The sequence below is a fragment of the Oryzias latipes genome, chromosome 2, assembly GCF_053564925.1.
Source record: "Oryzias latipes strain Hd-rR chromosome 2, Olatipes_Hd-rR_3.1".
NCBI classification, from domain to species: domain Eukaryota; kingdom Metazoa; phylum Chordata; class Actinopteri; order Beloniformes; family Adrianichthyidae; genus Oryzias; species Oryzias latipes.
This window is the reverse complement of record NC_136238.1, coordinates 51,270,001-51,295,438: the sequence shown is the minus strand read 5'-3', so window position 1 is coordinate 51,295,438 and position 25,438 is coordinate 51,270,001. Positions and strand designations below refer to the sequence as shown.

At 48.4% G+C, this 25,438-nt stretch overlaps 1 protein-coding gene across 1 annotated transcript in view; it reads right to left on the bottom strand.

The window, feature by feature from the left end:
- The window catches only part of nlgn4xa (neuroligin 4 X-linked a), a 78,103-nt gene that overhangs the window by 15,255 nt on the left and 37,410 nt on the right, over positions 1–25,438 (bottom strand). The window lies entirely within an intron of this gene.

Below are 25,438 nucleotides of genomic sequence, written 5' to 3'. Positions count from 1 at the left end.
GAGGGGGGAGAGAGGGGGGAGAGAAGAGAGAGAGGGGGGAGAGAGCAGAGCTTTAGTTTGAACAGTCTTTGGCAGCAGTTTAAAGAGACTCATGCTGTCAGTTTTCTTTACTCATGTTTAAGCAACAGCTGGGACGAAACCCCGCCCTCTGTTGACACGGGGTCCCCCCCAGGGATCAGCCCCCCCCTGCTTTAGCAGAACTGTGACATCACAGAGACGTGTCCCAGGAGGATTATCCCGGGGGGTTCCAGCTGGAGAACACCCTCACCAGAACCAGGAGAACATACAAAGTCCACACAGTAAGACCCCAGCTGGGGTGGAACCTCAGTCACTGTGAGGCGAGGGTGCCGACCACTACACCACAGTACAGCCTGCAGGTGGGACCGTTTCCCGGCTGTGGACCCAGCAGCTCCTGCAGGTTCTGTTGGAGCTTCTTCCACCAGACGATTCTAAAAGCTTCAGGAGGAAAACAAGGATTTATGAGGATTCCCGTCCAATCAATGGATGTCACCTTTGACCCCTGGACAAACCAGCGTGCTGCCCTGAGCCTCCCTGACCATCGGTTAATCCGGCTGCTGATTAAGTGGCTTCATGCGACACAGCCGCATGAAGGGGGGGGGGGGGGGGGTCCACGGAGCGCGCTCAGACCCAGGCGGTGGAACGGCACAGTGATGGACAGCATTGGGTAAGAAAGGAGCCTGTACAGCCTGAGCCACTTTGTCACGGTGGGACCAGGGCACAGCTGGTGGTGGTGGTGGGGGGGGTCTCCCTCTGCCCCCTCCTAGCCCCCACCCTAATGGATGGGCCAAACTGAGAGGTGTGTCTGCGATTGGTTTCACAGCGTCCAGAATAAAATCAGGAACTGCTGCTGAAACAGACGTCAGATACAGTCAGGGGAGATGAGGCATTCAAATGCTCCAATCCACGTGGGAATTTAGAGTTTTCCTCTCAAACACCAGACTCTAACCCTTCCAAACCCCAGAAGAATGACCCGTCTAGGTTCCTGTCTGTCTTTGATCTGCAGGATTCCCGTTCTTTCATCGTCTTCTCCTCAGACGGCCGCTCCACCGGTCATGAAAACCTCTGAAACACGCCGCCACCCTATTGGCCAATCAGAGCAGAGTGGAGGCAGACAGACGGGGTGGATTTCCTTTGCGCTGGTGTTTCTCAGCAAACAGCTGCTTTCATCCACAGACTCAGGAATCCTTTCAGCAATCAAACGAGAGAGGGGGGGGGGGGGGTCATTTCATCAGCAGAAGGCTCTCGTTGTTCATTAAGGACACTTCACTGCTGGTTAGGAATTCACAGCACTCCAGTCCTCTCAGCTGGAGTCACCTGATCCATCGGCTGAAGGGACCTTCAGGCCGCCCCCCCGGCTCTGAATTGGAGGGAATTATGTAAATGTCCAGCTGATCTTGACAGGCGCCTGCTAAGAGCGGCCTAATGTGGCGTGATGGCGTTCCTGAAGAGGCTGATCAAGACAAAAGACGAGCGGCTCGCCAGGAAAAAGGACTTTGTGGATAGGAGGGGGCTTCAGACCCCCCAGGTCAACCCAAAGCGTTTCAGGAGACGCCGGAACAACCGGAGGAACCATCCACACCCACCTGTGACCAGTGACCCCCCCTCACTGGCTGAGAGGCTGCTACTGCCCCCCACCCCCTCCTTCTGCCCCTGCTCTCAGCTGCCTGGGACAAAGTCAGCCTTTCTGTCTCCATAGCAACCGTTTGATGCACTGGTCACATTTTGATCAGAATCAGCCGAGGTACCGTTTTGTTTTTCCTCGCCAACAGAGGTTTGTTGTTAGCCACGCCCACATTCACGCCGTGTGTCATGACGTGTCGTCCAGTAGAAAGACGTTTAAGGACCAGGGGAACGCCCCTTCTGCGGACTCGCCACGCTAACCACGGCGCCGTTTCCTGATGATGCTGCAGGCGTTATGAGACAAGAGATCACAATCTCTGTGAGTTTAAACTTCCAGAAGGTCCTGAAGGGGATTCTCTATTAGAAAATGAAAGATGGCAGCCTCCTCCTGAGGTCAAAGGTCACTGGAACTTCAGTCATGGTAGTAAATAGAACCTGGCATGGGGGTGAACGTTCCCTTCACCCACATTGTGGGTGAAGGGAACGTTCACCCACATTGTGGGTGCCATACTGTGTCCCGTCTCCCCCAGCTAACTAAGGCTAGCAAGTGAAGCAGCATCTGGATGGTGGTTCTGAGAGATCTCTGTTTCCATTCTGTTTACATCCACTCTCTGAGGCAGCGCTCCAGGTTCTACACGGTTAGGAAACGTTATGGGGACTGCAGCAGTGACTGGGCCCCTCCCACGCAGGGCCCAGTGAGGCTGAAGCCCCGCCCACCAGGTTTTTGATGTGACTCATCCTCATCACCGCCTTTCCAAGTTTGACTTCCTCTGAAAAAGCATCCAGAAGTTAACAACAGCGGCGGCGGCGAGGATGATGACATCACAGCGCAGCTTTTCTTTTGATGCGTGACCTAGTTGTTATTTTGAACTCATCAGATCCTTTTGTGCAGTGAGCGACGCTGCAGCTCCGCCTGGAGGAGGAAGCCCATCATCAGCATCATCACCCTCCTCATCAGCAGAAGCAACAGCCCCCCCCCCCCCCCCCCCCAGTCTTTGTGTGAATGATGGCGGGAAGCAGAATGGCGGTCATGACGAAGCCCAGAGACGACCCCTGACGTTGGCGGGTACAGACGGATGAGCAGAAGGACGGAGCGGGTTTGATCAGAACCAGCAATCAACATGCTGACGCTTTCAGCCAATCAGACGCCGGGAATCCATTTCCTGCTTGATTCTAGAACGTCCCAAACTAGAGGCGGAGCCTCCGGCCTCTGAGACCTCATGAGAGCAGAGGAGCAGCATCCCCACCAGGAGCCCAGAGCGGACGGGATGCTTTGGATTTGGGAGGGGGAGGAGCTTCTTCTCACAGGAACCCACGACCAAGCTGGCCCCCTCCTGCTGGGACCTCAGACTGAAACGTCTCTGAACAAAAACCGTTGAAGGTCCTGAGGAGAAGGAGGTCCGTGACCGGATGGACAACAGCAGAGACTCCAGAAGGAGCAGAACACCAGGCTTTCTGGAAGCTGCTCTGAGTAACAAGTCCTGAACCTGAAGATCAGAAAGTTCTAGTCCTCAGGTGGAGAACGTCTGCTAGATGGTTCTGGCTTTGAACTGGAGCCTCCCAGACTTTGGCTGCTGATTCTCCATCCAGGAGAAGCTCAGGACCCGCCTGACGGCAGGAACAGGACCAGAGCCCAGACCGCCTGGGTCAGTCCGGACTCCTCCAGGAGGAAGAACCGGGGCAGCACACTAGACCGGTCCTGACACGGATCTGGTCTGGACCTCTGGAACCCCGACAGACCTTTCCATGTTCCTCCTTCAACCATGAGAGGGTCAGTTAGGGTCTCTGCCCCCCGGAGGATTCCCCACCAAAGCATCCAAAACCACCACAGAACATGGATCAACCAACACCCTGAAGGACCCGTTCTCCCGGCTGTAAGCTAGCGGGAGAAACTGTAAATGATGGCTGATGGGGGGGGGGGCGTGGTTGCTCTGCGCTTATGGCCCCTCCCAGAACTCAAGGGGTGAATTTGTGAGGAACTCCAGCCGCTCTGCAGAAACTAGGTCCTAGAAAGCAACCCAGGGTTTTGGACTTGGACTAAAATTTCTCATTAAAAGACCAAAGACCGGGTCAGAAGGTGATCAGAACGTCGTCACATTCACACAGCAGACACAACTAAGCTCCATGGCCTTGTGGTAGAGCGTCCGCCCTGAGACTGGAAGGTCGTGAGTTCAAATCCCCTGTAAAATGGGATCCAACCCCTCCCTGCTGGACACTCAGCATGAAGGGGTTGGATTGGGGGGTTAACCTACCAAATGGATCTGAGCGCTCCCCCAGGGGAGGGGTCAAATGTCACCTACAGCTAATGCGTGACAGCTAAAGGGACTCGGACGTTAGAGAATTCCCAAACACTAAAGTCGAGGACCGAAGCAGCTGCACCCCGAGGCCGTCACCCCCAGGCAGATGGAGCGGCCCCCTCCTCTGGAGCAAACCTCAGGCTGCAGATGCGCGCCAGTCACGTCCGTCAGGCCGCGGCGCCGCCCCCGTCCTTCACCGGCGGAGGCCTTCATTCCACTCTGCAGAGCCAATTAGAGCCTCCCTGACACCCGTCGGGACGCATTTGCAGAAGATGCAGAGCTGCAGAAACGCTTGACGGGCGCCGGCAGCCGTGCATCTTAAAGAAGCAGAGCTGCTGCCTCAGCACGCACACTATTGCACAGTAAGTAAATAACTCAGGGGGCTTAACTGGACCTGAAACGTCTCGTTAGCCGTAGCTGTGCGCCTAATGAAAGGCGTTTTGCCCATTACTCCTCCCGGAGCGGCATAAGCAGCCGTGACAGGCGCCATTAGTCATCCTTGGTTTGGTCTGCGCGGCTGATTCACGTCTTCAGAACATCGTCAGAGCTTTTATTCTGAAAGGTCGTCTGCATGACCCCTCACTGACCTTTCCTTTCAAAATGGTTGCCAGTGGGATGAAGCCAGAACACTGGAGGGTGGGACTGTGTTACCGGGGTCGACCCGTACCGGTTAGCCGGTTGTCCTGGTCCGTGGAAGCAAGTGAAGCGGGCCAATGCCTGAGCATCTACATGTTTGCTCTAGCCACGCCCACTTCCCCTCACATCAGAGGGGGTCCAAGATGGCCGCCGGCGTTTGAGCAGAGCTCCCCGTGACCACGAGTGACGGCGGCGGCCGCTCTTTTTCTTCCTCATCCTTTTTGAAGCGTTTCCAGATTTTCTCTCATTTACAGTTTATTTTAAGGAAATCTAAGCCCCTCCTCCCTCCGCCACAGATCTGGGGCTGCAGTGACATCACAGCCTTTGTTAGATCGTTTAGTTCGGATCGTGTCAACAAGTCAGGCTCTACATTACAACATTCTGCTGACATGTCCCAGCAACAGGGGACGCCGTTTCTAAGATTCACTTTCAAATTCCCCAAACTCCAAAGAGGGAGGGGCTACAGAATGACGGGGAGGATTTTGGAGGCAACAGACCCTCATCTCTAGGAGGACTCAGAAGTTGGAGGGGATTTAGTTCATCCTAGAGCTGGAGACAGAAGAAGAGCGTTTTGGTTCCTGCATTTGCTCTGCCTGTGAAAGTCTCTGTTCTGCTCTACATCTACGTTATCTACATCTACATTCTCTACATTGACGTTCTCTACATCTACGTTCTCTACATGTATGTTCTCTACATCTACGTTCTCTACATCTACGTTCTCTACATGTATGTTCTCTACATCGACGTTCTCTACATGTATGTTCTCTACATCTACGTTCTCTACATGTATGTTCTCTACATCTACGTTCTCTACATCTACGTTCTCTACATCTATGTTCTCTACATCTACGTTCTCTACATCTACGTTTTTCTATATCTATGTTCTCTACATCTACGTTCTCTACATCTATGTTCTCTACATCTACGTTCTCTACATCTATGTTCTCTACATGTATGTTCTCTACAGCTACGTTCTCTACATCTATGTTCTCTACATGTATGTTCTCTACAGCTACGTTCTCTACATCTATGTTCTCTACATCTACGTTCTCTACATGTATGTTCTCTACATCTACGTTCTCTACATGTATGTTCTCTACATCTACGTTCTTTACATCTATGTTCTCTACATCTACGTTCTCTACATCTAGGTTCTCTACATCTACGTTCGCTACATCTACGTTCTCTACATCTATGTTCTCTACATCTATGTTCTCTACATCTACGTTCTCTACATCTACGTTCTCTACATCTATGTTCTCTACATCTACGTTCTCTACATCTACGTTTTTCTATATCTATGTTCTCTACATCTACGTTCTCTACATCTACGTTCTCTACATTGACGTTCTCTACATCTACGTTCTCTACATGTATGTTCTCTACATCTACGTTCTCTACATCTACGTTCTCTACATGTATGTTCTCTACATCGACGTTCTCTACATGTATGTTCTCTACATCTACGTTCTCTACATCTACGTTCTCTACATCTACGTTCTCTACATCTATGTTCTCTACATCTACGTTCTCTACATCTACGTTCTCTACATCTACGTTCTCTACATCTACGTTTTTCTACATCTACGTTCTCTACATCTACGTTCTCTACATCTACGTTCTCTACATCTATGTTTTACTATATCTATGTTCTCTACATCTACGTTCTCTACATCTATGTTCTCTACATCTACGTTCTCTACATGTATGTTCTCTACATCTACGTTCTCTTCATCTATGTTCTCTACATCTACGTTCTCTACATGTATGTTCTCTACATCTACGTTCTCTTCATCTATGTTCTCTACATCTAGGTTCTCTACATCTAGGTTCTCTACATCTAGGTTCTCTACATCTAGGTTCTCTACATCTATGTTCTCTACATCTACGTTCTCTACATGTATGTTCTCTACATCTACGTTCTCTACATCTACGTTCTCTACATCTACGTTCTCTACATCTAGGTTCTCTACATCTACGTTCTCTACATCTAGGTTCTCTATATCTATGTTCTCTACATCTACGTTCTCTACATCTACGTTCTCTACATCTAGGTTCTCTACATCTACGTTCTCTACATCTAGGTTCTCTACATCTAGGTTCTCTACATCTACGTTCTCTACATCTACGTTCTCTACATCTACGTTCTCTACATCTACGTTTTTCTATATCTATGTTCTCTACATCTACGTTCTCTACATCTACGTTCTCTACATCTACGTTTTTCTATATCTATGTTCTCTACATCTACGTTCTCTTCATCTATGTTCTCTACATCTACGTTCTCTACATCTATGTTCTCTACATCTACGTTCTCTACATCTACGTTTTTCTATATCTATGTTCTCTACATCTACGTTCTCTACATCTACGTTCTCTACATCTATGTTCTCTACATCTACGTTCTCTACATCTATGTTCTCTACATGTATGTTCTCTACAGCTACGTTATCTACATCTACATTCTCTACATTGACGTTCTCTACATCTACGTTCTCTACATGTATGTTCTCTACATCTACGTTCTCTACATCTACGTTCTCTACATGTATGTTCTCTACATCGACGTTCTCTACATGTATGTTCTCTACATCTACGTTCTCTACATGTATGTTCTCTACATCTACGTTCTCTACATCTACGTTCTCTACATCTATGTTCTCTACATCTACGTTCTCTACATCTACGTTTTTCTATATCTATGTTCTCTACATCTACGTTCTCTACATCTACGTTCTCTACATCTATGTTCTCTACATCTACGTTCTCTACATCTATGTTCTCTACATGTATGTTCTCTACAGCTACGTTCTCTACATCTATGTTCTCTACATGTATGTTCTCTACAGCTACGTTCTCTACATCTATGTTCTCTACATCTACGTTCTCTACATGTATGTTCTCTACATCTATGTTCTCTACATCTACGTTCTCTACATCTACGTTCTCTACATCTATGTTCTCTACATCTACGTTCTCTACATCTACGTTTTTCTATATCTATGTTCTCTACATCTACGTTCTCTACATCTACGTTCTCTACATTGACGTTCTCTACATCTACGTTCTCTACATGTATGTTCTCTACATCTACGTTCTCTACATCTACGTTCTCTACATGTATGTTCTCTACATCGACGTTCTCTACATGTATGTTCTCTACATGTATGTTCTCTACATCTAGGTTCTCTACATCTACGTTCTCTACATCTACGTTCTCTACATGTATGTTCTCTACATCTACGTTCTCTACATCTACGTTCTCTACATGTATGTTCTCTACATCGACGTTCTCTACATCTACGTTCTCTACATGTATGTTCTCTACATCTACGTTCTCTACATCTACGTTCTCTACATCTACGTTCTCTACATCTACGTTCTCTACATCTATGTTCTCTACATCTACGTTCTCTACATCTACGTTCTCTACATCTACGTTCTCTACATCTACGTTCTCTACATCTACGTTTTTCTATATCTATGTTCTCTACATCTACGTTCTCTACATCTACGTTCTCTACATCTACGTTCTCTACATCTACGTTCTCTACATCTATGTTCTCTACATCTACGTTCTCTACATCTACGTTCTCTACATCTACGTTCTCTACATCTACGTTTTTCTACATCTACGTTCTCTACATCTACGTTCTCTACATCTATGTTCTCTACATCTACGTTCTCTACATCTACGTTTTTCTATATCTATGTTCTCTACATCTACGTTCTCTACATCTACGTTCTCTACATCTATGTTCTCTACATCTACGTTCTCTACATCTATGTTCTCTACATGTATGTTCTCTACAGCTACGTTCTCTACATCTATGTTCTCTACATGTATGTTCTCTACAGCTACGTTCTCTACATCTATGTTCTCTACATCTACGTTCTCTACATGTATGTTCTCTACATCTACGTTCTCTACATGTATGTTCTCTACATCTACGTTCTTTACATCTATGTTCTCTACATCTACGTTCTCTACATCTAGGTTCTCTACATCTACGTTCGCTACATCTACGTTCTCTACATCTACGTTCTCTACATCTACGTTTTTCTATATCTATGTTCTCTACATCTACGTTCTCTACATCTACGTTCTCTACATCTACGTTTTCTATATCTATGTTCTCTACATCTACGTTCTCTTCATCTATGTTCTCTACATCTACGTTCTCTACATCTACGTTCTCTACATCTACGTTCTCTACATCTACGTTCTCTACATCTACGTTCTTTACATCTATGTTCTCTACATCTACGTTCTCTACATGTATGTTCTCTACATCTACGTTCTCTACATCTACGTTCTCTACATCTACGTTCTCTACATCTAGGTTCTCTACATCTAGGTTCTCTACATCTACGTTCTCTACATCTAGGTTCTCTACATCTAGGTTCTCTACATCTAGGTTCTCTACATGTAGGTTCTCTACATCTACGTTCTCTACATCTACGTTCTCTATATCTACGTTCTCTACATCTATGTTCTCTACATCTACGTTCTCTACATGTATGTTCTCTACATCTACGTTCTCTACATCTACGTTCTCTACATCTAGGTTCTCTACATCTACGTTCTCTACATCTAGGTTCTCTACATCTACGTTCTCTACATCTACGTTCGCTACATCTACGTTGTCTGAGCACAGGTGCTGGCTTTTCCTTCCCCTCAGAGAGGTCCCTGAACGCTCCTCCTCATGTGACCTTCAGGGAACGTCAGAAAGTTGGTGGAACTGGGAGCGGGGGGACAGGGAAGCTCTCTGCCCCCCCGCCGGCTGGCTGGCCGCTGCACACCTGTGCCACATTTCAGTGACGTACGAGGCGTGACAGAGAAGTGTCGGTGCAAAACCCTCCAACTGCAGCTTTGAAGGGGGAGGGGGGCATTGCTCACTGCAGCAGCAGGAGTCTGTCCAGCTGGGGGGGGTGGGGGGGTCTCTGACTGGTTATGGCGCGGCGTCCAGAAGGCTGCATGTCTGCATGTCTGCTGCAGAGCTTCACTGTCAGCTGACGCGCATCAGCGCCGGATCTGGGTCACATGCCGACAAATCATCAGCCGCACACGCAGCAACACACAAGAGCACACAATACACACACACAGGAGCATACAATAGACAGAACCCCCCCCACACACACACACACAAACACACAGACTAACACTGCTACACACACAAGAGCACACACACACTGAGGTAGGGGGGTGGACTCCAGTCCTCCTCCAGACCATCTGTGCTCCAACATCCGGTCCTTTGAATCCACCGGGTCCAACTGGTCATTCCATTGGTGTCGCACTGCTGCTGCACAACAACACAACCTGCTGCTGCTGCTGAAACCACACACTGCTGCTGCACAACAACACAACCTCCTGCTGCTGAAACCACACACTGCTGCTGCACAACAACACAATCTGCTGCTGCTGAAACTAACTTAAACCCAGACTGCTGCTGAAAACAGAGGAGCATGTGGAAGACGTGGAGGACCTGGAGGACACGTTTGAATAGGTGGGAATACCTTCCTCCCCCTGGTTCTCCAGCATGGTCCTTTCCTATTTTGAATTATTCATCTGTAAATAAAAGCTTTTTGTGATTTACAAGCTCCGCCCTCATTAGATTGTTGACAAAGACTGTCAAACGCTGCACCAGAAGAAAACCACAGTTCCTGAATCCATCCTGATCTTCAGAAACTTCCATCCAATGGAATGAGATGGTTTCTCTGCAGCATCCGTCAGACGTATGAGGCTGGATGAACAACCTCCAAGCTTTCTGTTGCAGCAGCCACACACTGTCAACACAATGTGAACGTGTCATTCCACCTTAAGGCCAGAGCAGCCACTGATGCTTCCAATTTCCACCTTAAGGCCAGAGCAGCCACGGATGCTTCCAATTTCCACCTTAAGGCCAGAGCAGCCACTGATGCTTCCACCTTAAGGCCAGAGCAGCCACTGATGCTTCCAATTTCCACCTTAAGGCCAGAGCAGCCACGGATGCTTCCAATTTCCACCTTAAGGCCAGAGCAGCCACTGATGCTTCCAAACCTTCTTTTCTGTCTCCTGACCCACTTAATGTTCTGATGGAGCGTAGATATACAGCTACTAGAATCCTGGTCTTCCTCTTTGGTGTTTGTGACCCCCATGTTCAGGCTTGTTATGACTGGATGTAGAGAAAAACGTGAAGACGTGTGTGTGTGTGTGTGTGTGTGTGTGTGGGTGGGTGTGTGTGTGTGTGTGTGAACACACACCGCTCCTCTGCCTCTGATTGGTCCACCCTCAATGATGCAGTGGACAATATTCTGGGACGTGTCCATCTGCTTTGATGAAGTGAACAGGTTCTAATGACGAATGCTTTGATTTCCTTTGTTCATGAAGGCAGCATCAGAGCTGAAAACCGACTCTGCAGGAGGATGGAATAAACAAAGGGGCTTTGAAATTCACCTGAAAACTAGAAACGGCTTCACGGAGTTCCTTCTCTGAAAACTAGAGACATTTGATTTGGTCTGTTACATACATGACTGCTGGGGGACATGTATGACCGTGATCAAGGCCGTTCTTCTCCGTTTGGACACTAATATCAGGAGAAGTTCAGGGTTTGGGACTAAAACTCAGACTTCAGCAATCAAACTCAGACTTCAGCAATCAAACTCAGTAATCATCAGGTACCACACAGGTGTCTCCACCTGCAAACAGCTGTCATCAGACAGGACAGCAGCTGAGGCTCCGCCCGTCCCAGCAGCACCAGGCTGTCCAGCAGCAGCCGTGTTGTGTTCAAGCTCCAGCGGCTTCGTGAGGAGGGGGGCGGGTTCTATACAACAAACAATCAATATGTGTGACAGCACATTAAATCGGCCGTTGGAGCCGCCGATGACACCTCGTTGGTGGGGCTCTAACAGCCGGGCTCGTGGGCTGTGCTCCATCAGTGCCGCCGTGCTGCCAAGTCACGCACGCCAAAGTGCTAAACTGTGAAAAACACCGGGTAATCAATATGCGGCGTCCTCGCAGAGAAACCGCAGTAAAACACGTGCAGGAAAAGAAAAACATCCAAAACGCCGTCAGAAGAGGCTGTCAGAGTCACAGGATCGGCGTGCAGCCTCTCACTTCCTGCCAAGGACGCAGAGAACCGCTGGATAACGAGAGCCGCCGTGGTTAAGGTGGCTCTTCCTGACATGCTTGATGAACTGAAGTTGCCATGGTAACTAAGTAACTATTGTGTGGGAGGAGGAGCAGCTCTGCTCCAATTTCACTTCTTTCTCTGACGGCGAGCGCATGAATGAGGCGCCCTCACTCCTGAGCGCTGTGAGGTGCAGAGTCAGAGCGGTGAAGGACGCCGCTACAATGAGACATCGTGACGAACGCTTCCTCTCCGTCTTTGGAGAGGGATCAGCGTTTACTGATCAGGAGGTGAACTGGTTCTCTACGCTCTGCGTCTGCAGGAACTGGACGCCGACGGCACGACGGCAGCAGGTCATTGATTTCTACACCCAGAAACCTCAGAACGATGCCGCTGATCGACTCAATCAATGACAACTAGACTGTAGGAGGTCCTGCTGACACTGCTTACACAACAAACTGCACTCAGTACGCACAAAACACCAACGTCTAACACAACAGCCACGGCTAGCAGTGTTTTACACATGCGTTACACGGCTAACGTTGTTATGCTATGCCATGACAGCCCACGTGCTACGGCTAATATCCATAGCTGTGCTAAGGCAGCACAAAAGGCTACGGCTAACATCGTCAGCTATGCCACAGCAGCACACAATGCTACGGCTAACCTTGTTAGCTATGCTAAGACAGCACACGATGCTATGGATAAAATTGTTAGCTATGCCACAGCAGCACACGATGCTACGGGTAATGTCGTTAGCTGTGCTAAGGCAGCACATGATGCTATGGATAACATTGTTATGCTATGCCATAACAGCCCACATGCTACGGCTAATATCCATAGCTATGCTAAGACAGCACACGATGCTATGGATAAAATTGTTAGCTATGCCACAACAGCACACAATGCTACGGCTAACGTTGTGATGCTGTGCTAAGGCAGCACACGATGCTATGGATAAAATTGTTAGCTATGCCACAACAGCACACGATGCTACGGCTAACGTCGTTAGCTGTGCTAAGGCAGCACACGATGCTACGGCTAACGTTGTTAGCTATGCTAAACCAGCACACGATGCTATGGATAAAATTGTTAGCTATGCCACAGTAGCACACGATGCTACGGCTAACGTCGTTAGCTGTGCTAAGGCAGCACACGATGCTACGGCTAACGTTGTTAGCTATGCTAAGGCAGCACAGGATGCTATGGATAAAATTGTTAGCTATGCCACAGCAGCACACGATGCTACGGCTAACGTCGTTAGCTATGCTAAGGCAGCACACGATGCTATGGATAAAATTGTTAGCTATGCCACAGCAGCACACGATGCTACGGCTAACGTCGTTAGCTATGCTAAGGCAGCACACGATGCTATGGATAAAATTGTTAGCTATGCCACAACAGCACACGATGCTACGGCTAACGTCGTTAGCTGTGCTGAGGCAGCACACGATGCTATGGATAACATTGTTATGCTATGCCACAGTAGCACACGATGCTACGGCTAACATCGTTAGCTATGCTAAGGCAGCACACGATGCTATGGATAAAATTGTTAGCTATGCCACAACAGCACACAATGCTACGGCTAACCTTGTTAGCTATGCTAAGACAGCACACGATGCTATGGATAAAATTGTTAGCTATGCCACAGCAGCACACGATGCTACGGGTAATGTCGTTAGCTGTGCTAAGGCAGCACATGATGCTATGGTTAACATTGTTATGCTATGCCATAACAGCCCACATGCTACGGCTAATATCCATAGCTATGCTAAGACAGCACACGATGCTATGGATAAAATTGTTAGCTATGCCACAACAGCACACGATGCTACGGCTTACGTTGTGATGCTGTGCTAAGGCAGCACACGATGCTATGGATAAAATTGTTAGCTATGCCACAACAGCACACGATGCTACGGCTAACGTCGTTAGCTGTGCTAAGGCAGCACACGATGCTACGGCTAACGTTGTTAGCTATGCTAAACCAGCACACGATGCTATGGATAAAATTGTTAGCTATGCCACAGTAGCACACGATGCTACGGCTAACGTCGTTAGCTGTGCTAAGGCAGCACACGATGCTATGGATAACATTGTTATGCAATGCCACAGTAGCACACGATGCTACGGCTAACATCGTTAGCTATGCTAAAGCAGCACACGATGCTATGGATAAAATTGTTAGCTATGCCACAACAGCACACAATGCTACGGCTAACGTTGTTAGCTGTGCTAAGGCAGCACACGATGCTATGGATAACATTGTTATGCTATGCCATAACAGCCCACATGCTACGGCTAATATCCATAACTATGCTAAGACAGCACACGATGCTATGGATAAAATTGTTAGCTATGCCACAACAGCACACGATGCTACGGCTTACGTTGTGATGCTGTGCTAAGGCAGCACACGATGCTATGGATAAAATTGTTAGCTATGCCACAACAGCACACGATGCTACGGCTAACGTCGTTAGCTGTGCTAAGGCAGCACACGATGCTACGGCTAACGTTGTTAGCTATGCTAAACCAGCACACGATGCTATGGATAAAATTGTTAGCTATGCCACAGTAGCACACGATGCTACGGCTAACGTCGTTAGCTGTGCTAAGGCAGCACACGATGCTACGGCTAACGTTGTTAGCTATGCTAAGGCAGCACAGGATGCTATGGATAAAATTAGCTATGACACAGCAGCACACGATGCTACGGCTAACGTCGTTAGCTATGCTAAGGCAGCACACGATGCTATGGATAAAATTGTTAGCTATGCTACAGCAGCACACGATGCTACGGCTAACGTTGTTAGCTATGCTAAGGCAGCACACGATGCTATGGATAAAATTGTTAGCTATGCCATAACAGCACACGATGCTACGGCTAACGTCGTTAGCTGTGCTAAGGCAGCACACGATGCTATGGATAACATTGTTATGCAATGCCACAGTAGCACACGATGCTACGGCTAACATCGTTAGCTATGCTAAGGCAGCACACGATGCTATGGATAAAATTGTTAGCTATGCCACAACAGCACACAATGCTACGGCTAACGTTGTTAGCTGTGCTAAGGCAGCACACGATGCTATGGATAACATTGTTATGCTATGCCATAACAGCCCACATGCTACGGCTAATATCCATGGCTGTGCTAAGGCAGCACAAAATGCTACGGCTAACATCGTCAGCTAGGCCACAGCAGCACTCGATGCTACGGTTAACGTCGTTAGGAATGCTAAGGCAACACATGAGGCTACAGCTTTGTCGTTAGCTGACCTAAGGCACCACGCAAAGCTGTGGCCAACGTCGTTAGCTATGCTAAAGCAGCACGCAAAGCTATGGATAACATTGTTAGCTATGCCACAGCAGCACAAAATGCTGTCATGGCTACCTTGCTGCTCTTGTTGGTTTTGCACATGTGTGCTTGTGTGACACTAATGACAAAGGGAACCCTCAAACAGCCTTCCTCTTCATCTTTTCCCTCCTCTTCATCGCTAGCCTTTCGTATTTTCTGCTTGTAGCCCCGTTTCCACTTTACTACGCTCTCTGTTTTTCCGTTAACTTCTACCCCAAATCCCCCCCCCCCTTATCACTCCTTTGCCTTTCCCTAACCATGAGGGGGCAATTCTTCATACCAGGTAACACCACAGGGGCTAATCCAGATGTAGAGCAGCTGACTCCACCCCTTAGGGCTGAAAAGGACACAGATAGGTGTTGAAAAACCGATCAGGGATTGGCTGGAAACCACAGACACAAACCAGTCCCTGTGGGTGAAAAGGCATCAAACCAACCGTTTTTTTTGCGGTGTCTCTGTTGTGTTCATGATCACGTGTACAAACAAACAGACGTCCAATCACAAGCAGTCTTATGGTGTGTTTGGTGAACACAGCACACTTCCTTCACTGTGGTTCAGCCGACAGGAAGTGACCGACCTGCAGGTCTGATGGTTAGAAGCCGTTTTGACCTTTACACGTTATCCAATAAAACTCTGTCTGTTTGCCTGGAATATTGTTAATACATTGGTAATAAAGTCATTTTTTGTTCACTCTAAGACCACATATTCTTAGTTCTACCACCCCAGTAAATGTAAGTCCAACCTTTGCGTGATGATGAACAAGGGAAAGATTGACAAAGTAGAGGTTGAAGCCTTCATCAGTGGACCTCTTCCTAACATCGATGGGGTGTCACTCAAGTTCAGCCGTCTGTTTCAGCTGAACAATTGGCTCTCCAGAGAGTGTGCTTCCAGAGGATTCTATTACATTGAGAACCTCAATACATTCCGGAAACGAAAGGACCTATTCATGGGAAGAGGCCCACACCTGAACAGAGGTGGAGCAAGAGAGTTAGTGAAGAACCTCCTCCACACTCTGGGGCATAGAGGCCAAGGCCCTGAAAAGGCAGTAAGGAAGGACCGAGCCAGTGTCCCAGGAACCACAGCACAACGGCAACAACAACTACCTCCACCAACACCGGTCAATGACTTGGATCCGGCAGCACCAGCACCACATCCACCTCCATCTAAGGACTGAGCTGCACCAGCATCACAACAACCACCGCCAGCTAAGGACCCAACCGCAGAACCACAACAACAACCACCAGATTTGGCCCCAGAAATACCACCGTCTGACCAGCTGTGGGCGCCCCCTGCTACATCTACTCCCAGTGAAGACTCACTTTCCTTTTCGTCCCCCCCACTTTCACCCATGGCCCTACCTAGCCATTTTGATAGCCTCATTAAGTCAGGAATTAAGATGGCTCCCCTAACACCTGTGAGCCTCACACCACACAGGAGCTCTCCTACCCCTCCAGCGCCCCCTCCTTATCCTTCACCCAAAGTCCCTCCAACACGTCCTTCATCCAAAGCCCCTCCAACACGCCCCCTCCATCGTTCACCCAAATCCCGTCCAGCTCCCGCTCCTCCTGGTCCAACACCCAAACTACCCTCAACTCGACCTCCCCTGCGCGCCTCTAGACGTGCTATCCCCCAGAGCTAGGATGAAACGGGCCCCCAGTGTCCTAGGAAAGGTTATGTCAAACTGGGGCCCTGTGATGAACAGCTTCCTTCTGGTGCTATACCTGTAGTTGCACCACGTAGAATGCAAAAAAGGGCAGTTAGACTGTCCAATCAAAGAAATCTAGTTCATATCCCCTGCAAGAAGGTTCTGACCAGTCCCAAGGAAACTAATCTCAAACTTGCTGCACTCAATGTCAGATCTTTATGCAACAAATCATTTTTAATCAATAATCTTATCTCTTCTTTTAATCTTGATTTTATGTTTTTAACTGAAACATGGCTTGACAAAAACACAGGAAACATAGTTCTAGTCGAATCAACTCCCCCCAACTACAAACATGTATCGGAAATACGAGAAAATAAAAAGGGTGGAGGCGTTTCTGCACTGTTTAGAGATAATATTGCAACCCGCAGACTATCATTTGGTGTGTTTTCATCATTTGAGTATGTGTCCTTTAAGATTGAGTTAAAACAAACTCCTCCCTTACTCTGCATAGTCATGTACAAACCTCCTCAGCACAGCCAAAGTTTTATTGATGATTTCACTGAAATGCTCTCAGTTGTGTGCACAGACTTTGATGGTCTAGTCATTACAGGTGATTTTAATGTTCATGTTGATAATGTCAATGACAGAAATGCAAAAGAGCTCAATGCTGTCCTTGAAACCTTTGATCTAATTCAGCATGTAAGTTGCCCCACCCACAGCAGAGGCCACACTCTGGACCTGCTCATCACAAGGGGGGTTAATATTTACAATGTCAGTGTGGTTGATGTCGCCCTCTCTGATCATTTCTGTGTATTCTTTGACCTGTCTGTTGCTCCCAAACCACCGCCTGGCCCTGCAGTTGTCCAAAGGAGACAAATAAATGAGAGCACTAGGGCACAGTTTGTAGAAATGATAAACCCTGAAAACGCCTCTGGTGCCAATGTTGATGAAATGCTGAATTCTGTTACTTCTAGCATCTTGAATGTTCTGGATGCCATTGCCCCTATGAAGGTTAAATTGAGAAAACATAGACAGAAAGCTCCCTGGAGGAACGATGATCTAGTCAGGGCACAGAAACAACAGTGCCGCAGAGCCGAGCGAAAGTGGCGCAAGTCAAAACTCCAGGTTCATTATGAAATGTATAAGGGGGAGTTGTACGCTTACAACCAGATCTTATGCAGAACAAGGGAAAGGTACTTCTCTGAAATCATTGGAAGTTGCAGCAGCAACTCTCGTATCCTGTTCACAACAGTAAACAGATTAACTAACCCTCCAACCCAGCTACCAATAGAACTTGATTGCACACCTAAATGTAATGAGTTTGCTGTATTTTTTAATGACAAGGTTCAGGGCATTAAAAAAGCTATCAACTCCACAACACATATAACTATCGAACGGCCACCTACTCACTCTAAGCTGACTCACTTTGTACCTGTCACTGACCAAACTGTCCAAGAGACCATCACCCGTCTGAGCTCGTCTACATGCTGCCTTGATGTGTTACCCACTAGATTTCTAAAGTCTGTCCTGAACAGTGTGTTGCCATCAATTACTCAAATAGTTAACATGTCTCTTCAATCTGGAATATTTCCGGAGGCATTTAAAACTGTCGTCATTAAACCCCTCCTGAAGAAAAGCGGTCTTGATCCCACTGTACTGAATAATTACAGACCTATCTCTAATCTGCCATTTTTAGGAAAAGTCCTTGAAAAGGTTGTCTACCAACAGCTCACTGACTTTCTCTTATTAAACAATTCATTTGATGTTTTCCAGTCAGGTTTTAGACCCCATCATAGCACAGAAACTGCTCTTATCAAGGTAACCAACGACATCCGCCTGAACACTGATGATGGCAAAGTCTCTGTCTTCATCCTGCTAGACCTGAGCGCTGCCTTTGATACTGTTGATCATGGGATCCTTTTGCACAGACTCCAAGACTGGGTGGGCATCTCTGGATCTGCCCTAAGTTGGCTCAAGTCTTATCTAGAAGACAGGAAATATTTTGTTGAAATTGGGAGTTGTGTCTCAGACTACATGGCCTTGACTTGTGGTGTGCCCCAGGGATCGATCCTGGGACCCCTTCTGTTCAACCTCTACATGCTGCCACTAGGGCAGTTAATACGCAGTAATAACATATCTTATCACAACTATGCAGATGATACTCAGATCTATGTGTCACTGACAACAGGTGAATATGGGCCGGTGGATTCACTCAGCCACTGCCTCCAACAGATCAGTGCGTGGATGCAGAACAACTTTCTCCAGCTAAACTCAAACAAGACCGAAGTTATTATTTTTGGCCCACAGAAACAAAGAGAAAGTGTCAGCAGCTACCTTCATTCTCTGTCTCTAAAACCCTCAAATCAAGTCAGAAATCTAGGGGTAATCATGGACTCTGACCTGAACTTTAACAGCCATATCAAGTCAGTAACATCAGCGGCATTTTACCATCTGAAAAACATTGCCAAAATCAAAAACATAGTGTCAAAGCCAGACCTGGAGATACTTTTCATGCATTTGTCTCCAGTAGGTTAGACTACTGTAACGGCCTGCTCACCGGCCTCTCCAAACGAGCTGTAAAACAGCTTCAGTACATCCAGAATGCTGCTGCTGGAGTCCTGACCAGAACCAGGAAGTATGATCACATTAGTCCTGTGCTCAGGTCTCTGCACTGGCTCCCTGTACCTCAAAGAATAGACTTCAAAGCAGCTCTGCTTGTGTACAAGTCTCTCCATGGCCGAGCACCAAAGTACATCTCTGACATGTTAGTGCCATATGAACCATCTCGTACTCTGAGGACCTCAGGGGCCGGCCTCCTGTTGATTCCCAGAGTCAGAACTAAACAAGGGGAATCAGCGTTTCAATATTCTGCAGCTAAAATCTGGAACAGCCTCCCTGAAGTCGTAAGACAGGCGTCTTCTGTGTTCATGTTCAAATCTAGACTTAAAACATTTCTGTTTAGCCGTGTATATGACTGAAAGGTCCTATCTGCACTTTTCTTTCCTTTCCTTCCTTTATTTTTAAATCAGTTTTCAAATTTTTTCTTTTTCTTTTCTTTTAAAGTAAATTTTATGTTGATTATTTCTATGATGTATTGTGATTTTAATGCATTTTTCTGTTTTGTGAAGCACCTTGAATTACTTTGTATATGAATTGTGCTATACAAATAAACTTGCCTTGCCTTGCCTTGCCTATGATGTAGAAGGCGGTGGAGGAACTGTGACCATGCGTGGTCCTTTTTGAAGAAAGTCACATGACCTTTTAGCGTGGTAAACCCAGCTTTAGAGGCACCAAAGGTTATTTTCCTATTTTCTGACTCTGTTTGAAACAACATAAATGTGATTACAAAGATCCCCTTTGATTGATGTGTTAAGCTAACTGTCCCGTCCTGGGATCCTGCGTCACATGTCCGCTCTGGCTGCAGATGTAAACATTAGGAGAATGTATAGAGTTACCGTTTGTGGTCTGTGGTGCAACGGACACCCACTCCCTGGGGGGGGGCTGTTCTTTTATCAAAAACACGGACTTCAACATCAGGAGGAAATAAACAGCTAGAGCCTCACTCAGGGAAAGCAGTCGCACAACGGTCACACAAAACCCTTTGACGTGCACAACAGGAACTCCTGGGATGTTGGAGAACCGTCTGAATCCGGTCTTGTGGGATTCAGGATGGGAGTGCAGTGAAGTCCAGCAGCCTCAGGCTTCGGTTTGTCCCACAGAGAGAAGCTGTTCGGTGAATCCATCAGAGGCTAGAGGGCCTTTCTCTTTCCATGCTTCAATGGAGATGCATGCATGTATGCTGATGATCATGTGCTTATCACATAATGTGCTGCCTCTCCCGTTTTAGGACGACGTTCCTGCGCCTTACCCACGCGCTTGTTGCCATGGAGACATTGGAAGTGTGGTTCCAGTCATGGTGAGCGTTTCTTCATCACTTATTTTACGGTCCGTCGTCCGTCCAGGACCAGAGCATCTCCATGCTAATCCATGGGTCACATGACCAAATCCTTTAAGGTAAACGTTTTAATGTTGATCTTTCCTTTAATCTGAGGGCAGGAAAGCAGACATGTGTAGACACATTTAAGGTGGAATTCCTCCGTTCTGTAGGAAGTCAGAGGAAGTGAAGCTCCTGCTGGATGGGTGGAGCTGTGGTGGAGTGTGGCTCTTCAGGGTCTGCAGTCATTCTGATGAAGAGTGTGAAGGAGCTCATATTTATGCACATTCATTAGGATTCCGTTGGGGTAATTAAGGAGCCAGGCAGCAGCAGCAGCAGCCGCCGCCGCCTCCACACTTGTGTCTTCACAACATCAAAGCGGCGTTGGCCTGCTTGGTGGTCGGCCACCCCCTCTTCTTCTCCGTTGCCCTCCAGTTGTAGGGCGACATTACTCTTTAATCAGCTCTGCATCTGGGGAGCGCTCTGCCCCACAGATATCATGCTAATCAGCCCCGCCCGCATTGTTGGAGGCTGCCGCCATGCTGGTGGTCTGCAGCTGCGCCGCGGCTTCGGTGTCGGTTTCCAAACGGCCCCGTTGGTCCTGCAGGGATGAGGCAACAATCAGCTGATGGATGGATGGAGGCAACTCCTGGATACCAGGAAGACGTTTGTTTGGTTGGAGAGCGAGAACCGTCAGGAGGAAACAGACAAGAACGGTTTCCTGGAAAGACTGGAAATGGATTCAGATATTCTGGGATGTTGGAGAAGACTCACATGATCAGGACTGTTGCCTTCAGGCGACTGTGCTGCGTTCAGGCTCTGGGGGTAAACTGGATTCTCTCTGTGCTCCTCATGCGTTAACGCTTCTTTGCAGACCTCAGCCGTCCTCCCCGACGCTCAAAGACCCTTCTGCCGGTCAGGACCAGGTCCCACCTGCCGTGCTTAGGAGCAGAACAGCAGAGGAGCAGCTTTTCCCCATCCTGTTTGGATTTTGTAGACGAGCACCGGCGGTGAAAGCTGCAACCATCCAGACAACAGATGACCTCTGGGTCACGGAGAAGGAGATGGCTTCCAGCGGAGTTCAGAGGGGGATTGTTGGGCGGGGCGGTGCGACGGCACGCCTGGTCTATCAACTGTCCACACCTGCTTCATGTTGCTGGAGCCTATCCTTGTCACTGTCGGATAAAAAGACTAACCAGCACACACTCTACGCTGCCTTTTGTCCAGACAGGAGAAACCGTGTCTGTCACAGACGCCTTCTGGGCTATGGGGGGGTGTGGTATATCACTGCAACCCTGCAGCCAATCAGGATCGAGTATTCACGCGGCCCGTGGTATAACCATGTTTAGGCGCTTAACCCTACCAGTTCACGTCAAACCCCCCCTGATGTCACAAACAACCATGGAGGAAGATGAGAAAAGACGCCTTTCCAACCCGAATGATTAAACGAGCGGAGCAGCCGACTCCAACACCAACCAGCCCTACATGCCTGGACACCAGCCAAAGGGGAGGCAGGTGAGGCAGGGACGTCCCTGTCATGGGCCCCGCCCCCAAGGTCCTCTAACCTGGGCTGGAAATGGAATTATTTATTAAAGCTTTGTTCATGTTTTTATACATTCCTGACCCTTTCTGTTTAATAGATCCAGTATTATTCAGAAAAACAGCAAATCCCCTTCGTTCAGGACACCTCAGGTGATGAGTTATATGAATACATTTATGAAATTCACAATAACAAGCTTTTGAATAACAAAGCACTCATGAAAAGTAGGAATGCAAAACCATTTTCTATTTAATTATAAGAAGCTACACCTGAACCCGTAGTACCTCATGTTTGTGTTTTTCTTCTCCGTTTCCAGTTTTTGTTGTATTTCAGAAAAGGGGGGGCGAATGTGACCCCACTTTGTTCATCGTTTGTTGCTAATAAAGTTTATACGAGTCTGTTTTCTCCTGTTTGGGTCTGACTGCCTGCAAACATGGCAGCTGTAGTAAAAACTGTGTTAAAGGTGGGCTTTCAGTCACAACATGGAATCATAAATAGAGCCTGATAATTACTGAATATGTTTTTAGGAGGCTTTAAATGCTGGAAACCTTGACTCTATCTGGCAACACGGGGCAGGAGCGGTCAGTAGGAGGGTCTTTGTGTTTTCCTGAATGTCCATTTCTGTCCAAACCAGAAAACTGCTGCTGAAAGAGTCCTTTTCTAGAGTGTTGAGCGGCGTTTGGTCATCAGGAGCTGCTTTGTCAAACATCAGATCTATGGAAACGTGGGGGGGGGGGACCAGGGAGGGGCTGGAGGAAATGGACCACAAACTGCTGGTGCACGACCACTGAATCCCAGCTCCTCGCTGCTGCGTGTCAGAGCCTGAGGGCGTTGGTACGGTGGCGGTGTTTGCTGGTCTACATTGTGTAAACAGGATTGTTGTGATTCCTCAAATGAAGCCAGCGTCGCCCAAACAGGAGGGGCTTAGGAGTCTTCAGCAGCAGCAGGGCAGCATGTCACACTTATCCAACACATGGGGGGGGCTCTGACAGGCTGCAGGCGTCGTCCGTCAACAGACTCAGACCCTGACCCCCCTCATCTGAAAGGAGCCAAAAGCCCAGCACCCTTTCCTAAATCCACTTGGTCAGGGTCACCGGGGTCACGGCCAATCTCTGCTGTCATTGGGACGTGGGGGGAGGGGGGCCCCGAAGGAGCAGAGAGATAAAGTTCTGCCAGCCGCTGCTTTGGCGGCGTTAGCATGAGTGGTAAAGACAGACGCCTCCAGTTCCAGGAAGAGGTTTACGCTCACGCCGACCTTAAAGCAGGAGGAAACGTCACGTTCACGTTTGAACGCCTCCGTGTCCAAACTCTTCCATCCATGTTTGATCCTACGCAACCATTTCTGGGCTCTACCCACCAGACGCATGTCGACTGTACGTTTACAGTTAAGAAAATTCATGCTAATTGTTGTTTGGATTCATTTACACCAGTGTTTTAGTCTGTCCGAGGGTCCTTGAACGCACCACGGTCCACCACCCGATGAGGATGTGCGCTTAAACGTGCATTTCCTGTGTCCGTGCTTAGTGGTTTTATTGTTCATTGAAGTGGTTGTTAGTGTGTTGGCGTCACTTTTCTCTGGTTTGTGTTGTTTCTTTATTTTTAGCCGCCGTGCTGAAGGTTGGCGCCATTTTTCATATTTGTCATGGACGCTTCTGCTTCCTGTTGTGTCTTTTTGTGCCTCTCTCACTTGTTAGGGGAAAACATGGAGGACGCTCTGGACAGCATCGTTGATGTTGTGTTCTGTTGATCAGCAGGAGATGGACTCCTCATCCAATCGTGGTCTTTATTCATGCATGACCCCCCCCCCAGCTATTTTTACAGCTGCTCCTGTTTTGCTGTTTTGATCTGGATTTTTCTTTTCTGTGTCCTCCATTATTAGAAAAATGCTACAAGAACGGCTTAGAGACACCCAAAAGACCCTTTTTCTATGGGAATGGGCCTCCATGTGGGCGGAGCTTCACCCCAGGTCACTACCATGGTGGCAGGTGAGGCACAGAAGGAGGAAACCAGCCAGAAATCTGGTTCAAACCGTCCTGCAGTCCAGCATGAACGCCTCCAAATGACAACACTTCACCGTATCTGGATGCCATGAGCAAAGTTTCATTCCTGCTGAGTTGAGACCACAGCGGCGGTGAACCGTCAGGCGTTTGATTCCCGTGAGTCTCTGCTGAAGATGAAGAGCGAGGTGACTGGAGCGCTGATGAGACACTGAGACACACACAGAGCGCCATTTGTCAAGACATGGACAGAATGGCCAAAGTGGCAGACGCCTGCTCCTCCTGCTCCCCCTCCTGCTCCTCCTCCCTCCCCCTCCTCCTCTGCAGGCTGGTTTCGTCTGACGCCGTTCTTCTGCAGCTCCGTTTCCCGTCAGAAGTCATCTCCTCACGCCGTGACTCAGGACGGGCCGGGTATGGGCCGATGACCTGGAGCTGGCCACGCCGTCTCCTCTCGTGCCGTCACCGCTCTGTCAGCAGGAGGAGATTTTTGGGGGCGCAGTGACCCCCCCAGCCATGACCGTCCTTGTATGGATGGACGAACCATTAAGACGCAGAAGGGGGGGCAGGGGGCCGGTCCTGAGGCTGCTAACAGGCCACGAGGGGGCAGAGTGATGAAGGAACACAGCATGAGGAAGACTCCAACAGCCAATGAGAGGAGGGGACCAGAGCAGAGCGTCCAGCCGGTCCCTCCAGGCTCACAGCCACATCTTCATGGAGCAGAACACATGGATTCAAGCAAAACAGCTGATGGAGCAAAACAGGGGGGGGGGGGGGGGGCCAGAAACAATGGACCTGAAGGGGTCTGGACCAACAAACGGACTGGAAGAAAGGAAAGCCGGCTAAAGCAGACTACACCGGTCTGTCTGCGCTCCGTCTGCGCTCCGTCTGCGCTCCGTCTGCGCTCCGTCTGCGCTCCGTCTGTCTCATGTCTGTGGAAACCCTCTGAGAGGTGGCATATCTTATGGGTCTTCTTTTATTTTGAAGGGTCACCTCCTCCTCTACCTGCTGAACACACCTGAACCAGTTCAGACCAGTGAACCCGGCAGCTGCAGCTCTGGACTGTGGGGGGGCCGAGGAGTCCCTCAAAGACGGATTCTGGAGGTGGAACTGAAGCCACGTCAATCATGGCGACCATCAGGTCGTTTCCCTTCAGGATGAAGACCCCCCCCCCTGCACGTGGGAACCCGAGCGCTGAAAGCTCCTCACGCTCTCTTATCTTCACAATCACCCCCCATTACCAGCTGTGGGGGAGGGGGGCTGCTGTCTGCAGAGCA